General features: G+C 35.2%; 1 non-coding gene across 1 annotated transcript; it reads left to right on the forward strand.

Moving 5' to 3' along the window:
• The first annotated feature begins 4,252 nt into the window (after positions 1 to 4,252).
• LOC116275481 lies at positions 4,253 to 4,361 on the forward strand. The gene has a single exon (XR_004184614.1). It is a non-coding gene; the product is annotated as a U6 spliceosomal RNA (small nuclear RNA).
• The last annotated feature ends 842 nt before the right edge of the window (positions 4,362 to 5,203 follow it).

A 5,203-nucleotide genomic window follows, 5' to 3' on the forward strand; every position in this document is an offset into this window, starting at 1 on the left:
TTTAAGGAAGAAGTAACATCAATTATACACAACCTTTAGAGATTTTATAAAGCTAATTTTACTCTCATACCAAAACAGACAATACAAAACAAAACAGAACAAACAACTTTCAGGCCAATATTTCTCATGACTATATATACAAAAATCCTTAACAAAATACTAGCAAATAGAATTCAGCAATATATAAAAAATGTACACCATAACTATGTTTATTCCAGGGATGCAAGGCTGGTTCAATATTTGAAAATTAATCAATGTAATTCACCGTAACAGCAGACTTAAGAAAAAATTTACATGGTCATATTAATTGATGTAGGACAGACATTTGACAAAATTCAGCAGCCACTAATGAAAAAAACTTTCAGAAAAATAGATATAAAGGGGAACATTCTCAACTTGATTAAAAAATCCACAAAAAAATCTGCAGCTAACATTATACCTAATGGTGAAAGCATGATGCTTTTTTCCCTAGGATTGGGTACAAGGTAAGGATGTTTTCTCCTCTTACCATTCTTATTCAACAGAGTGCTGGAAGTTCTAGCCAGTTCAGTAAGGCAAAAACAGAAACAAAGCAGACAAGAAAAAAAAAAAAAATAACCAAAACAAGCAAAATAATAATAATAATAAAAATAAAAGGCATATGAAAAGGAATAAATAAAAAATAAGACTGTCTCTATTTGAAGATGACATAATTGATTATGTAGAAAATTCCAAGGAACCGACCAAAAATTTTCTAGGCCACATAAGTGAGCTCAAGAAATTTGATGAATATAATGTAAGCATTCAAAAATAATATTTCTGTATGCTAGCAGTAAATGGTAGATGTCAAGAGTGAAGCTATAAAACCATTTTCAACTGTGAAAAATATAAAATATTTAGGTGTGAATCTATGAAAATGTGTACAAGACTTGCATGCTGATGACTACAGAAAGCTGATGAAATAAACCAAATGGAAGAAACCAAAAAAGATCGAATTTAAGTGGAGAATCATACTGTGTTGATGAACTGGAAGTCTCCACATATTGAAGATGTACACTTTGCCTAAATTGCTATATAGGTTTAATGCAATTCCTATCAAAATCTCAAAAAATATTTTTTGTAGACACAGATAAAATGATTTTAAAATATATATGGGAAGGCAAAGGAACCAGAATAGCTAAAACAATTATGAAAAAGACCAGTAAAGTGAGAGGAATAGGTCTTTCCCATATCAACGCTTAATATGTAGCTACATAATATAGCACTGGTAGAAAGATAGACACATAGACTAATGGAACAAAACAAATAACCCAGAAATAGACGTACACAAATATGCCCAACTTATTTGTGAAAGAAGTGCAAAAGAATTTCAATAGAGGGAAGAGAGGCTTTTCAAGTGGTGCTGAAGCAACTGGACATCCACAGGCAAAATAAAAACAAAAACAAACAAGAACCTTAACAAACACAATTTATCCAAAAATTAACTCAATATGGATTATATCTTAAGTGTTAAAACTATGAAATTTTAGAAAAAACATGGGAGAAAATCTTCAGTGTGTAGGGCTAGATAGAAATTCCTAAACTTCGCACTTAAAATGCACAATCCATAAAAGGAAAAATTGATAAATGGAACTACATAAAAATTTGCTCTGCAAAGAAAAAAAAAGCCTAAGAGGATAAAAAAATGTGTTACAGAGTGGAAAACTATTTTCCAACCACATGTCTGACAAAGGACTGGTATCTTCAGCATATAAAGAACTCTCAATATTCAACAGTAAAAAACTCGAGCAATCCCATTAGAAAATGGGAAGAAGACATGAAGAAACATATGACATAAGAGGATATATGGATGGTAAACAAGCACATGTAAAGATGCTGAACATCATTATCGCTTAGGGAAGTGCAAGTTAAGAGTATACATTATCAGTAATACTTATCATAATGGCTAAAATAAAATGGTGACAACACCAAATACTGGTGAAGACATAGAGAAACTGATCACTCGTTCATTCCTGGTAGGATTATAAAATGGTACAGCCACTCTGGAAAATAATTTGGCAGTTTCTTAAAATACTGAACATACAGCTCTAAACAAACCAGCAATCACACTCATGAGCGTTTATCACAGAGAAAGGAATACTTATATTCACATAAAAACCTGTACACAAATGTTTATAGCAGTTTTATTCATAATATCCAAATTCTGGAAACAATTCGGATGTCTTTCAATGAATGAATGAGTGGTTAAACAGTGCCACATGCATATCATGGAATACTGCTCAGCAAAAAAGGCAAGAAGCTATTGATATACACATCAGCTTGAGTAAATTGCCAGATTCATTCCATTTTGTACTGAGTGAAAAAAGCCAATAACGAAACGTCATATGCTATATGTTTCTGTTTATATAACACTTCTGAAATGACAGAGTTGTAGAAATGGAGAGTACATTGGTGGTTGCCAGGTGGTAAGGGGTAGGGGGCAGCAGTGAGGAAGTGGTATGGCTGTAAGAGGGCAACATGAGGGATCCTAGTGGTGATGGAAATGGTTGTGTCTTGACTGTATCAATATCAATATCCTGGTAGTGATACTGCCCAATTGTTTGTTGATGGTACCAGTAGGACAAATTGGGTAAAGAGTGTCCACTAGATCTCTCTACATAATTTCTCACAACTGCATGTGAATCTAAAATTATCTCAAATTTAAAAGTTAAAAAAATTTTTAAAGGTTGTTGATGATCTACACTATGCTGGAGCACCACAAGGCAAGACTACAATGAAAGGTCTTGCAATTTCCATGTCAATCTAAAGATGTTAAATTAGTTTGAGTTTGTGCCCTTGAGATTTGGGCTCAGGCCTGATTTAGGCTTGGCTTGATTTATGGGTTTCTGGACAGGTCTCCTCCCATTTATTAATCTACTGCTTAGAGAAATTTGGTTCATATCCACTGAAGAAGTTAGGGGAGGAGATTCTTGTTCAACTCCTATTCTGTACAGTTACCAAGTCTGTTTGCCCACACAACCTTAATACTAAAACCAACGAACCTTTTTTTCATCAAAAGCAAAAAGGTATTATTTGTATGTAGATATGTAGGTTATATGAATCTTTTATTAATTAGTTCATAAACTTATCATGTAACTTGATTGTGAGGGGCAAAAATAAACTTGAATAGCCTATCCTAAGCTGTCATAGGAAGAAATATAGGTTCATTTTGGTATCAGAACAAAAATGCAACCATAAGGCAATATCATTTCAGAATTTTCTTGCAAAAAAATTAAAGTTTTCTATTTTGCAAAGGATGCAATGGACAAAATTTATAGAAGGATGGAAAGATTGGGAGAAGATATTTGTAACTCCTAAACACACAAGGGACCAATGTTTGCAACATGTTTGTATCTATAAATTCCTCAGAAAAATACAGAAAATGTTACTTAAAATGAGCAAAATAAATATGACAATCATTCACAGAAATCCAAATGCCTGACGAGTGTATAAAGAGTTGTCAAAATTTCTTAGTAATAAGAGAAATGTGAATTTTCAATGCAATGAGACACCAATTTACACTGATGAGAATGGCAAAAATAGTTGGATAATACAACATTTGGTGGTGGTGTTGGGTCACAGGCAACCTTCTGCACTGCTGGAGGGAATGTAGGCTAGTATAGTTTATGGACAGTGATTTTGCCGTCTTCAGCCACATTAGGTACCCATAGCTCTACTCCCCTGCCGGGATCATAACAGGACATGAATAAGGAAGTAGAGGAGTTAGGATGTCCATCACTTGGAATAAGCAAGTAAAACTTGGTGATGCACACCATGGAGCACAATATCACATTTAGAAGCAATGAACTAGATGTACATGTAACAGCACAGACAGATCTTTAAAACATAGTATAGAGTAAGAAAAGTAAGATGCAGATCGGAACCATTATATGTAATTTCATATAACGGTTTAACATACACAAACAACAATACTTTTTTTTTTTCAAGGTTGCACACAAATTCAAGAAAGCATATAAACCACATTATGACTGTTGCCTGTAGCTGGAAAGAGAGCAGGGTTGGAAGATAATAGTATATACGTAAATAAACAAAAATGAGCTGGGTATGGACCTTGATGATACCGGGCCTTGAAATGAGTATGGTTAGCTCCATCCTGGCACCTGGGGTAATTAAAGGAGGAAGAGATGAAGAAGTAAGGGAAGGGCTGGTTATCTGGAGTTGAAAGCTGGGTAGATTGAATGTAAACAGCAGCTAAGAGGTATTGGTAAATTTAGTGCTCGTTTTGGCAGCAGCACATATACTAAAATTGGAGTGATACAGAGAAGATTAGCATGGCCCAGCGCAAGGATGACATGCAAATTTGTGAAGGGTTCTACATTTTTTTAAATTTCCCACTCATCAACCAGGAAGAGCCAAATTTACTCTTCATTCACGCAAACATTCATTTACTCATTTAGTAGATAACTTCTCCCTGTCCACTGGGAAAAAAAAAAAAAAAAAGAGGTATTGGTAAATTTAGAAAGACACCTGAAACATGCATAGCTCAGCTCTTTATCTTTCTCTTGGGAGCTAGCCTCCATTGTGAGGTCTCGCTTAGGTTTGGGCCTCCTAGGATTGAGTGGGCAAATCTTAATTCTGTGGTTTAGCTAGTAGGCCCATTTGGGTTCCACACTTCCAGCTGAACTTAATTAGTAAAGACTTCCATTCTTACTTTCTTACTCAAATTGCTCATCACTGGGTAGGTAAGAGGGATGCTATTAATTGGGAGCCCTTCTTGGAGACTACAGCTTTCACAGGCACGCAAGTAACCTGAACTTTGTTATTATGATGATTTGCCAGCCAATTTTTCCATCATCTTATCCACCTGGATCAAGGTACAGCCTGGACTTAACAAAAAGCAGCGTATTGAGCTAAGGAGTAAAGGTACTATTCTCACCACTAGAGAGGAGTGTAGCTGTTATCGGAGCTTCCTATCAGAATCTGTTGACTCAGGTTAGTGTGTAAAATTAAATTCACAGATTAAACAAGCTTGCTTATCAGGCTTTCGCTGGACATTTTCAATTATTACTATGTTACTAGGGTAGGGTATTCTAGAAGGAAAAATGAAAATAGGGCTGCAGACATGCTGGGAACAATGGGCAGGAGGCAGCAAGAGAGTCAAACAGCACTTAGAAACCTTAGCCATGGAGGAGAGCCTTGTCCAGTACAACAACCGACATCCGTA

The sequence above is a fragment of the Papio anubis genome, chromosome 6, assembly GCF_008728515.1.
Source record: "Papio anubis isolate 15944 chromosome 6, Panubis1.0, whole genome shotgun sequence".
In the NCBI taxonomy this organism is placed as follows: Eukaryota; Metazoa; Chordata; class Mammalia; order Primates; family Cercopithecidae; genus Papio; species Papio anubis.